Raw genomic sequence first — 13,043 nt, forward strand, 5'->3', positions numbered from 1 at the left:
ACTAATTCTGTTGTATACTATTTTTATTGTAGTGTGCCTCAACAAATCCATCATACTTTCAGCTTAATTTTTTTTTCTCCTGCCAGCATCTGCCAGTACTCTTCCCTCATCAATTAAAACTGCCTCGACTATTATATATCAAGGCCCTCTTTTAAATTTTACCTTTTTCTACACTCAAATCTTATGTTTGTTGCTGATTGTTCCATAGTTGTCAGCCAAAAAAAGAGTATAGATTAACCTAGTTGTTAATTCAGTACAGATCTGAAAGTGAATTCCTAACTATTGCATTTTTAGTAGTTTGGAACCCAGTGTCTTCAGTGGGCTAAGTCTTGAATCTTTTTGCTTCATATCTCCTCTTCGCTGTTCTGTCTTTACTAACTATTCAGATCAATTAACCCCAAATTCATTTTCACCTTCACTGCTTGGTCTGGAATATCTGCATGGCTCATGTAGCCATCTGTTATGTTTGGGGCATTTCATATAGGCAGTTACCTTAGCCACTCTCTTCTAATCTGACTGCAAGAGGTTCAGTTACACTAAATATAAAAATATCCAGTCATATGTTGCAATACTAGCCCTGCTTCTTAATGGTAGGGGTCTTAAAACACACCATCTACAACTACCAGGGGAGCAAGGTCTCTGCAGAGAAGATCCGGGCAGAGCCACTTGCTGGCACAATTTTGCAAAGGCTTGGTGGGGATCTGCACTTGGTGCAGGAGTGGTGAAAGCTTTTGATATGCAGTCTTTGATGCACATCAGCTGTGGGAGAGCAGAATGCATCTAGGGGCAGATGGATTAACTTTTGGTTTCGTTCTCACTGAGGTTTGTGTTCTTTCTTGGCACCTGGTACCTAAGCCTGCATTAAAATTTCAGTCTGTATTTATTTTGTAGTTATATAGTTCTATAAAAATAATGTATATCTATAAAAATAATAAAATAACTTCAGCTACAGTGCTGAAGTTTATAGGTGTGACACCTAACAACCCCATAGAAAGAAAAAAAATCAATGCTTTTATCCACAAATGCAGAATACTTTCAATTTTTGATACTCAAGTGATTAAAAAAGCCTTCCTTCATATCCAGCTGTGATCCTTCAACATATGTTTAGCATCCATTTTACTGGTATAGTAAAGTAACAGGTAACTCACTCTTTCAGCAGAAATTAGATTTAACAGTTGCTTTATTATGGTTGTTTTAGGTGGGTAAGGTCTCTCTAGAAAGTTTTAAGACCTACAAATAGTCCCAATATGCAGCTCAACTAAACAAAGCATACACGTTCCTTAAATGCAACGATTGCTTCTGCCAGCATTATCACAAATGCGTTGCGAAGTCTGCTCCACCCCAAGGTTATTGCTGAGGATGTTACAGTGGAAGCACAGAAGGGAGGCAAGAGAGAGGGATTGCGCTTCTATTGTTAGCGAGTAACATTTCCAGGTACCATTAAAAATAATTTATCTGTCATATTTGTTCTCAGCAATTGCCAGATGAGACGAACATCTCATCTTTATGAGGGGCTTACTCGGAATGCTGCCTTATAATCTCGCCCAAGGCTGTTTCAATACCATATAAAGAGCAATATAACATAAGGTATTCAACCCAGAATCACGAGTAATGAATGCTGTATAAACCCAGTTCATTTTACAGTTAAAAGGTTTAATGAAAGACTTTAAGTTTCTTTAAAAACAGGCGATGGCCCAGTAATTTGGCTGAGCAGGACAAATCATGGGAAGCACCATTTCAGCCCTCTAATTAGGGGCCCAGGCCTGGAGGGCGATGTAAAATTTAATTCCTGTGACACCTGAGAACTGGTACACTGTCAGTACTGTTATGTATGTCAGGAAACTTAGTAGAGAAGGGTAAAATATTACCAAAAACAGACTTTCAAAATTCAGAAATCTGGCCTCCAAAATCAGGTTTTGTGTAATATGAAATCTGGAGACTTTTTTAATAATCTCAGTGTTTTTGAGTTTTACTGGAGAAGACAGGTCAGATACATGAGCTTCTTGTCACCCCCAGGTACACAACATATAAGTAAAGTTAACTGAGGTTATTCATTTGTTCAGTGTAACTCCATGCCTCAGGGCTTTGACAAGAATACTTGATATTGTAATAACTGACTACATCAAGTGGTCTTGTGCCCCTAAGACTTCTCTGTAGGGCACAAAGGCATTTTAACTCCCACAACATACCTATCTCAGGGCAATATCTTCAAAATTCATGTCCTGTGCATTTCATTTTCAAGGCACCGTCATATTACTGGAACCTGATGCAATGATTATGGAAAAAAAATATAACAACCAAAGACTGTGAAAGCAGCAATTAAAAATAAGAAATATTTTATTTGGGAATTCTAGTAAAAGTTTATGATGGAAAATCCAGTCCTCAGAACTCGTGTAAAGCCGTCTGCTAGAAAACAAAGTAATAGACTGACCAGTTCAATGAGAAGTGTTCAATGGGTTTGGGTTGGTTTGTTTACAAATGGAATGTTAATATTTTTAAGTCATTGTCTCAAATTCTGGTTTCTCAGATTCCATAAGAAGCACCTGAAGGTAACACCTTTTGCAAACTGAAGAAGCTCTCCTGTTTTCAGCTTCCAAAAATTTTGGTGGAAACAAGACAGCATGATATCTAAATCCCAGAGTATAAGAACGTTTTTCAACATCAGAAAAGGTATGATATTTTACCCACAGAAGTAAGTTTATATATTCTTTGTTTTGATTGTTTCATAGATGGTAAAATCTGATTTCTAACAATTCTTGAGGTGCAAACTGTAAAGAGATATTTCTGATTGTTTTTCTAGTTGCTTAAAACAGAAAGAGATACAGAAGGTCATGACAAGACTCACCTCCGCTGACCGTGTTTGTACAGAATTCTCCTGAATGATGACAAGTATTTCTACTTTGATAGCTGGAAAAGGTACACTGTATTCATCAGGTGACATTTTTTTTTCCCCCGAAAGGATTTTTAAGGATTTAATTACCATTAACTAAAGTTGCATCTGTAGAATTTAACTATGATTTCCAAACAAAAACTTTCTCCAAAACTGCGAAAACTATTCAAACTTAAAATCTTTCTAAGCTAAAGCCTGTTCTGTGTGTCCAATCCTTCTACACACATCGCTTTCACACCTGTTTCTTGACTTACCCATATGAAAATCTTGCATAGATATGTCTACTGGAAGGGGAGAAGGATGCACAGGCAAATCTCAGCAAGAGTCAAGGATCAAGGCAGTGATCTGTTGCATTTACCATTCCTTATAAGTCTCTGGCTCTTACTTCATAGCTTTCACTAAAGTATCAGAGAACTCCTTAAAGGTTTGATCTTGGTCAGACCCCAGCAAACGTAAGAGTGTATCTTGGGATGGCACAACATTTTCTGCTGTCAGGAGCTAGAGCTGAAGAGCTGGCTGTTTCAGACCAGCTTCCTGTCCTGTCTATTTTGTCATAAGGATTTTCATAGAAGTTTTGCAAGAAAAAGATTACCACTTCCTAGCTTCTTTGCAAGACAGTTTCTTTGCAACCTAGGAATGAAATGGACCATTAAAAAATGCCATCTTCAGAAAACTACTAAAAAAAGAGCTAATTCTTAACAAAACGCAGTGGTGAGAGTGATTGATGCTACTTTCTCTTTATTCCTAGAGACTGAAGCAGCTTTGTCAGGTTTCTCTAGGTGGCCAGTTTTTACAGCATCTTTGATACTGCTTTAAGCTGTATAAATCCTGAGATGGTTTTTGGGTGGATTTCTAAACTAGCAAAAATAAATCCTTGATCTTATGCATGTACACATCTCAGATATCACTCAGATGATCTCTGAGGACAAGGCTGGCATCTTCAACATGCAGCTGCTTCAGTCAACTAGAAATGCTGACATAAACTCAGTTTAAGTGAGTTTGTTTGTTAGTAAAGATCAAAAAAGACATTTGCAGAGACATCCATGCAATAACTCTGTCACTGTTGTTGATGCAGTTCCCATCCAGTGCTCAGTCTTTCTGCAGTCGTGTTCTGTTCCAGGAATTAGAAGAATGGGACCATAAAAGAGTGAAAAATAGGTCAGAAAAGCTGAAAAGGAGAACCATAAGGAAGCAAAGAGCTGTCTGGAACAAGTCCCTTCAGCAAACCACACTAGCTTGAGATGATGCCTGTACCTACACTTACTATATGTACATAGTAGGTTGCCTTGCTCTGAACTTGACCCTCTCTACCATGAGCTCAGTCCACAATGAGCGCAGTGAGTTTTCATTCTTGGCCACAGCGAAGCAGGAGTTGGTTATTCCTCTGGAGTGATAACACACAAATCTCAAGAGTTATGAATGCTGCGGAAGTTGCATCTTGGTAGGACATTTCCCACTAAATAAAATTTCATTAGGAACAAATAGGATTTGGGAGACTTTAGGCAAAGTTTCTATTTTTATGTGGTAGCACGGAAATAGAAAATATAGCACTGAATGTGCTTCAAAATGCAGTCTTGTGAGCCAGAGCTTGAGGGATTTTTGTCTACATTTGGCAAAGCTTCCTATTGGTAGTCAGAGAAGTTAATTTTATTTAACTATTCTCAAGCTGATTTAACAGACACCTCTCACTCATGTTCCTTTTTATTTTATACAATGACTTTTTAATAAAACAATGCTTTTTATGTCTAAATGTAACTGTGTAGTAAGACTGCACTATTTAGAATTATAGGGCTTTGCTCAGCTGCTTTTTAAGTTATGCTGCATGATAACTGCTTCAGAGCAGGAACTAGACAATAATGTACTACACCTTTACAGTGTGTCCTCAGATAGTTACAACATCCATATTTTGAATTAAAAGAAAAGAATGCAGGCTAACCATCAAAGACAAGCAGACAAGCCTGTAGATTTGTTTCAGTAAGCCGCTGTGAGTCTTAGAAAGGACATTTTGTAGTTCTTCCTTGTAAGCATCAAATCTCAAAAAGCATTTCCATAAGGCAATAAATATATGACTTGTTCTTATATAATTTATAAAGAAAATAAGCCAAAGAAAAATGAGTTTTCTTATCTAGCTTTGTTTTGGCAGTGATATTACAGGAGGAGAGCATAGCTGCCATTTATGAAAAACACAACCTCCGATAACACATTTTATGGTTTTTGATTTTAGACTCTCATCCATGACTATGCATAATGTTTTGAGGTATCATTTTTTTACACCAATAAAAAACCTGATATAAGATTTTATGTATGGTATTTTGTCACATGGATGGTGCAATGTTAAAATAACATCAGTTGAAACATTTTCCACATACTTCATTATCTCCTGTGAAATGAATATCTGGATAATTGGGAAAGCACAAATCTTTGGAATAAGGATTTATGAATTGAATAAAATTACCTTCTGCAACATGAATTTCTGTGCTACAGGGATTTTCTTTTCTGCTGAAAAACATCAGGAGTTATGAACTGTATCCAAACATATTTCTTCCAAGAATGATACTTTTTGTATTTAATAGAGAAACTTTCTCTTCCAATCCTATCTTGACTTCCAGCTCAGTAACATTTAGTTTAAAATTATATTAAAATCGCAAAACCAAATTCTCTGTCAGTTCTCAAATCAGCCTCCTTTAATGATTTAAAAAGATAATTTAATTAGTAACCTTGTTTACTAAAATCTTTGCCCCATATTATTAAGCACAAAATATTCAAAGGAGACTGCGCCTTCTGATGTCTGTCCGTGTAACTGATACTTACCCTTTCATACCCTTACACTATAGGTCTTTCCTTACCAGATTAAAACAGATAGCAAAATTCTGATTACTTTAAATGGGATTTACATCTGGTGTTTTAGGATAGGATTCTTTCGGTCTTTGCAATTTCTCTGAGTCATTATCTTGTTTCGTCAGATCTCAATAAATTAACAGCTTTATTTTTCTAAGCTATAATAACTTTTACTGACATCACTGACATCTGTGGATGGTGTGCTAACTTGGAAATCAAGGTATGTATCAGTAACCTTAAGAAATCAATGATGCATAAAAGGCATCCCTGGACTTTTCCCCATAGCAAACACTTCTTTTCCATAACCCTCTAGGTAATGTAAACACATACCAGTTACTGTAATTGCAGAATATGACGAAACGGACTGAATTATTCCTTTAATAGTATATGGTGCCATGCATTTCTGACTCAGACTGTTTGCTCTCTAATACGCCTTGAGTACAGCCTCCTGTGGGCTGTAGTTTTAGACCTGCAGACAGCAGCCATATTTGTGTATTCTGCAATATCTTCCACCAAATGCCAGATCAATGGCATAAGAAGCTTTTACTTATATGTATGTGGACAGTTTAGCTACCTCTGCAGGAGTTTAGAGTGTCCTCTCTCACGCTCCTTCCCCAACAGAGAGAAAAACCTCCCCTTGTAGCAGGTCACACGCAACAGGAGAATAAACAAATAGAAAACAAAGCATTTGTGTGTCTAGCTCCATGTTGACAGATCTTCTGCACCAAGACACTTGAGAGTTTTACTAAAGCAGCTAAAATTTTTGACATGATGGTGGATCTGGGAAAGACCTAACGGAGAGGCTGAGCTTTCTTGCAGGGTCTTTTTTACGCCAGTGCCATTACTCGCAGGGCCACTCAATTTGTTTAAGTAAATGTGGCACTTTCAGGTCTGCTGCCTTTCTTTCTGAAAAATACATCTGGACCAGGCCTACCGCTTCCCTTCCTAAAGAATCAGCAAAATGCAAAGTTTGCGCTGAAGCTTTCCCCTGCCACAAGAGGCCTCCGTGTTACTGAAAGCCAGTGATAATTTTAATTTAGTGTGGCTTCTATTTTATATTGCTCCCTTTTTATTTTAAAATCTAAAACCATAGATAGTCCAGACTGGAAGTAATTTTGGGTTTTAGCTCCCGGCAAACAAAACCAGAAGAGTACTTTTCTATCCTTTACTGTCTTTGGATCCCAAAATTTACATTCTTCATACAGGGTTATTATCTTGCTAGAGCCAGAACAGCTACAGCTGGGATATTGCTCAAGTCAAACATGCACTGAGTCTAAAAGCCTTAAAAAATCACCCTACCAAACAAAACTTATGCACCTTTACAGCTGCAACACATCTCACTGAAAAATCTTTTGTCTTCATTTCTACCATGGATCAAAACAGAAAAGAAAAAAAAACCCACAAGCCAATGTGTAAGTAAATGGATCTGTTGTCGTATCTACCAAAACAATTTGTTAGTTTAAATTACTTTATGTTCTACCATAAAGCTCTTTTGTTATTGATTTCTACATTCCTGAAGTTTGCTCATTTAGGTTTGGAACAAGGATGCCTTTTCCCTGTTTGTGAAGTGCTTGTAAAGTAGGATAAAATAGGCTCCAGGTATATGTTTATTGCGCCAAATCACTATGAAAACACAAATAAGAAATAGTTAGGATTTGTGATTTCCTTATCAGTTTATGACTGATAAGAAAGGATGCCTTTTTTATCGCAGTTTGAAACATCACTGTTTTTAAAATATGGCTAATAACATTTTATAAATTAAAAAAAAAGTGTAGATAGAAGATATAAAAGAGTATTTAAATACCAAAATAACATTGACCATAAATCATTCTTCATTATTTACTTGTATATTTCCCAGGGTCATATTTAATATAAAAATTCTGCACTTCAAAACAGAATTAATTATGGCAGCCAAAAAATGTTGTAGTTAATTGATGACTAATCACGTATTTTTTACATGCACCAAGAAAACAGTTTCCCTGCTGTGATCATATCGTGCTCTGGATTTTTTTACAACAAAAATAATACAGTATATGATACAATAAATGAAGGATTAAGAGTTATGTGCAATATTTGGAAAGGCAACATCAGTGCTGATTACACAGCATGTTTACATACCACTTATAAAGCTAATACATCCTTACATCTTAACCTCCTCATTGTTGCTATAAAGGAAGACTAACATGTCGCATGGGCAGAACTCACTCGAGTGGAAATTAGTGACCTGGCAAGCCGATGAGCAGTACGATAATGCAGGCATGCTCCAGCACCATTTCTCTAAACCTTCTCCTCCAACATCTGCTAGCCATCCTCTTTCAAAGGGAAAAGGGATTTTTAGCAAATGCGATGCTGACTGCACCAGCCCCTTTTGCCCATGTCCAATGCCATAATTTCTCTGACAGCGGTGGCTTTCAGCCGCTGGTAAGATTAGGTGCTTGTGATGAGCAGGAGTATTCTGAAATGTGGGATTTTTTTCAGTCAGTCCATAGCATTTGAAAGACACACCTTTAACGGCAACACCATTACTTATAAATTACAAGAAAGCAGTAGTTTATTTGGAAATTACTGATTACAAAATGAGCTGATCATTATATAGATGAATAATCTTGGGTGAAAGGCTAGTCATTCAGCAAGTGCTCTGGCAGGCTCCACAGGGCAAAATAAAAAAATAATTTATTCAGCATGTATTACCCAGTCTTTTTGACATCCTAGACAGTTGTCTTTACTGGGCACAAAGAAAAAATACTATGAATAAATTCAATTTAAACTCCTTAAAGGTAGTAAAATCCAACTGTATATTGCAATTTTTAACTTTTGTAGGAAAACCATATTGTTTTAAGGAAACATCCTTGTCAATAGCAGATTGCATAGATTTCATCATTTTGAATAGCTAAATTATGTAAAGCTGTAAACATCTCCAGAACAAGGAATAAAAATTACTATCTATCAAAATAAACTAATAAAAAAATGTTTGACCTTGAGGTTAAGAAAACAAAGAGAAATGGGGATGACTTCTTGTGCCTTTCTTCCACAATGTATTCTTACTTAGTTAGACTATGGCATTTCATAGGAGGATTCAACACTTTTCCTACGAGCCACTGACAACAGCAAGGGAACCCAGGAGAAGATGAGACCTGCACAGATGCAGAGCACCCAGCAAGAAGGGAGCTTTTCCAAGTCTTCATAAACAAGCATCTGGGGATGTCATTACATATTGTTTGACAAGCTGGACAGAAGCATGAGCTTTCTGAATAATACCAGAATTTTTTTTTCTAGCCAGATACATTGTATAATCCACTGTGAAACCAGAGTGAAGTGCACAGAAGACAATTGACAAAGGAGAGGTTTTAAAAGGAAGGAGTTTTAAAGGGTAAGGAAAAGTATAAAAATTAAGCTTACTCCAGACAAATGTGGGGAAAATTAGCATGGATAGTTCAGAGAAAATACGTATGTGGGCAGTGATTTCAAAAAAGGAGAAAGGCTATTTAAAGTACCCTGGTTGTACTTTAATAGGCAGTAATGACAAGAAGTTAAGGACAGGTGCATTGCAACGACAGTGCACATGATTAAAGGTTTCCAGTGGTGTATCCAGGTTAGTTAGTAATGCAGTAATTTGCCATGAGATGTAAAGAATTAGAATCAGCACTGGAAGAGGTGTAAAGAAGACATTTAGAAGATTAAAGCAACTCCTACACATAGGAGGTGAATTAGGGAGGAAAGGAGGAAGGTCTTTCCACTTACATCAGCTCTGGCTGTACTGATTAACATCAAAAGAGAGCTCAACTGCCTTGTAGAATGCAAACACTTCTATGTGAGATTTATTAATAAAAGACAAGAAGGAGATGATAAAAACAAAAGCTGTTGTCTCAGAGTCCTATTCAAAACTTTATGATGCAGTTGAAAAAATTCACATCGCTTTAAGGAAATATTAGTCTTGGTCCAGAGTATTTATGTAAGGATGACAAGTATTCAGCATTTAGCTCATTACATCTCACTTCCAAACAGCCCAATTCACTGCACAAAGAGTTTTAAAGCAATTCTGGAAGGTGATTTCTCAAGGAAATTTGCTTTGCCATTGATGGACTCCTGGAGTGATAAACTGCAAGACTTCTCAAAGCAATTTTTGATTGACTGGAGACAACACTTCCAGTGGCATTTGGTGCACTGGCAGAGAATTGACAGGTTTGAATGTGTGTCAAATCTGCAACTAGTGCACTAGTGGTCTTGTAAGAACTCCTCGGTGCTCCAACTCAGTTTTCTCATCAGCAAAATGCAGGTAATGTAATTTTATTTTACTCAGGCTAATACTCAGCGTCAAGAGGAAATCTTATTCTAGTAATGAAGGCACTAGAGATGCCCCATCAAAGACTTGGGTCTGCTTCCTTAGTCTGCCACAGACTTCCCATGGGACCTCAGGTGAGTCACTTTTTATAAATTTATTTTCAGCTGTAAAATGAAAATAGTATTTTCTTTCTCTTGACTTTTATTGGGAAGCTTAGTACTGGTCCTTCATCAGTTGGAAGAGGTGTAAAGGTTGCAAATTCTTCTGGAATTAACAAACACAGATAAGTTGGGTCTCCTTGGTGAAGAGGCAAGGCTGCACCCCAAGTGCTGCAGAGGAGTGCGGCAAGCCTAGCACACCTTCTGTGGGGGATGGAAAGAGCTTCTCCACTGCCCAGCAAGACCATTGCAAAATCCTTGTGCTGACATCAGTGGCATTTGGGGCAGGAGCACAGATGGAGTCATTTTGATTAAAGAAGATCAAACTGGACGTACAAGTTTCTTAAAATGATCACAGGCAGTCTATGGATTGTGAATGTTGAATATAAAGTTTTACACATAATCTAACCATCTGATATTTTTGGTTTAAAATGTAAGGCTTTTTTAGCTCTGACTGCTACAAGTACTCAGCTTTCAATAACAGGAAAACGTTAGGAAAGTTGCCAGATTTTTTATGTGTGTAACTATTGCTCTACTGCTCCTTCTGCTTTCCCCATGTTTTCCAGTCCATGAGGATAAAGGACCTGATAGTCTGATGTTATGGTCATGCCTACGCAGAGCGCTTTTTTCTGAGTACCAGCCAGCAGTATACATGAACCACAGAGTGATAATGAACTCTGTTGCTTCTTTCTTGTCCTAAGGACAAGTCGGCTTTTACACTGGCCAAGATTATATCACATTTACTCTACAGCTGGTCCTTAAAGGCATTTTTCTCTGAATGTCACCAGGACAAGTCACATGCTTATATTTTTTTCACTGTTTTTACACAAATAGCCTTGTTTCACACCATAGCATGAGAAAGATCTCCTTCAGATTGGCATAATTTAAATTTAGACACAGGACATAATAGCAGCACTGTAGAAACAGAGGCTTCGTAGAGAGAATGGGAAGGGTATTATTTACTCCTTGCAAGTTTTTCCTAACATAATACGTATCGCTGAAACCCAGAGGTCATTTATTGCAGATGTAACGAATACATTCATATCCACCAAGGGTAATAAATATTGCAAATTAAGTTGAATAATGACTATGTTGTCTATTTCATTTCTACATGAGAGTCACACATGGGACTTAATGTAAGTCAGTATTTATAATGCAGTATATGGTATGAGTCTCATTCAAAGTTAGAATTGCAGATATGTCACAAACACATTAATTTACTGTTACTGCCTGAGGAACAAGTGAAAAAAAAATTGTTGCAAATAACCAATGTGTATGGAATTTATAATGAATATCTTAATCATGAACCTACTTCATTTCAAATTATGACTTCTTTTTCTTGTAAGAAAATCTTGGGATATAAAAGGCTAAAGGAGAAAGTAATGCGGTAGAGCAGTTACTAGAAAAATGTTACTTGCCATGTTTTTAACTGGATTGATTGTTTCAAATATGCTCTAGCTTACACAAACCTTCAAAATATTTCTGTAAGGAATGACCAAGGATGTCAAAAATGAAATCACAATTTTTGGTGAAGAACGGATGACAGAAGGAGGAAAAAAACAGTCATCGCATAAATAAGCATAAATATCTATAACCTAAAATGACGTCTGGGCTGATGACATACATACAACCAAGTATACTATGTATACAACCGAGTTTCTAAGATTTTTGGTGACATAAATAGAGCACATAGAAATTACAGATCTACTGTTCCAACCAGCTACTTTTGTTAAGTAGATCTGTGACGGGCTGGTTAACTCTAGCTTCCTGTGGGAGCTATAGGAAAGTGAAGGAACTTGAACAAGCAACCACTGTTGTTGGTATAATAGTGACTTAAATTAATTCTTGAGATAAGAATACAAAAATAAGATATTCATTAAAAATTGAGGAAGTCAGATGTTTACCAAAGATCTAGTGATCTTGTTTATCACATCAGATAATCCTGGGACTCATTGCATTTCCTTCTAATGTGAATTTTTGTAGGCTACTATGTCCATAAATGTATACTATAATTTTTAGATTCCCCCAAAATTATGCAAGGATAGTGAACGAGGGCTAAGGTTCCTTAATTGGGTAATTCTTGTTTCAGGAAATCAAAAGACATATTTTCTGCTCACCTGATTTCCACATACAGAACTTTAGTAGTTCTTGGAGGACCATAGATGTCCAGCATCTGTGGTGAATATCTCTTGCTGAATCCCAGCACTCTTCCACGAACAGAGCTATCCATATTTGGATAGCAGCACTGAGGCAGTAGGAAACCGAAAACATGACAACAGATTATTTAAGATGTTAGAAACATGGTAATTAATCCAGATTCTGAAGTTGGCATTAGTGTTCTTGTTCCTAAATTCTTTATTCCTGGCCCAAGGTATCACATGTGTGTCTAGGAAATACATTCCACTGTATATACTATGTAAAAAGCCTTGCTTCTATCATGGAAATAGGAGTTATATTGGAACAGTTAGTAATAAGGAACCTGATAAAGACTTTCCTATTGATAAAAGACCTTGCTATGGTAACATTACAAGCAGAGGTCATCCTTAAATCTGGTACATAAGAGAAGACCTGGCAATCTGCTTTGTTGTAATAGATGCCTGGCAGTGTTCAGCACAGCTTAGAAAGACAGAGCAGCAAATGTCACATTAGAGTCACCATTACTGCTTTTTTCATTATGGACATATCTACTGAAGGCCATTCGCTCACCCCAGTGTAAAATATCTACAGGAGATTTTTTTAAGCAGTGGTTGGTAATGAAACAGTACAGCACGCAGGAAATGCTACCACATCAGAGAAATTTATGCATATGCTCCAATTAGATCACTTGCACGGATTAAAGAGTTAAAGGTGGAAGAATCTCCTCATTAAAATGACA

This window comes from Phaethon lepturus, unplaced genomic scaffold (genome assembly GCF_000687285.1).
Source record: "Phaethon lepturus isolate BGI_N335 unplaced genomic scaffold, ASM68728v1 scaffold2387, whole genome shotgun sequence".
In the NCBI taxonomy this organism is placed as follows: domain Eukaryota; kingdom Metazoa; phylum Chordata; class Aves; order Phaethontiformes; family Phaethontidae; genus Phaethon; species Phaethon lepturus.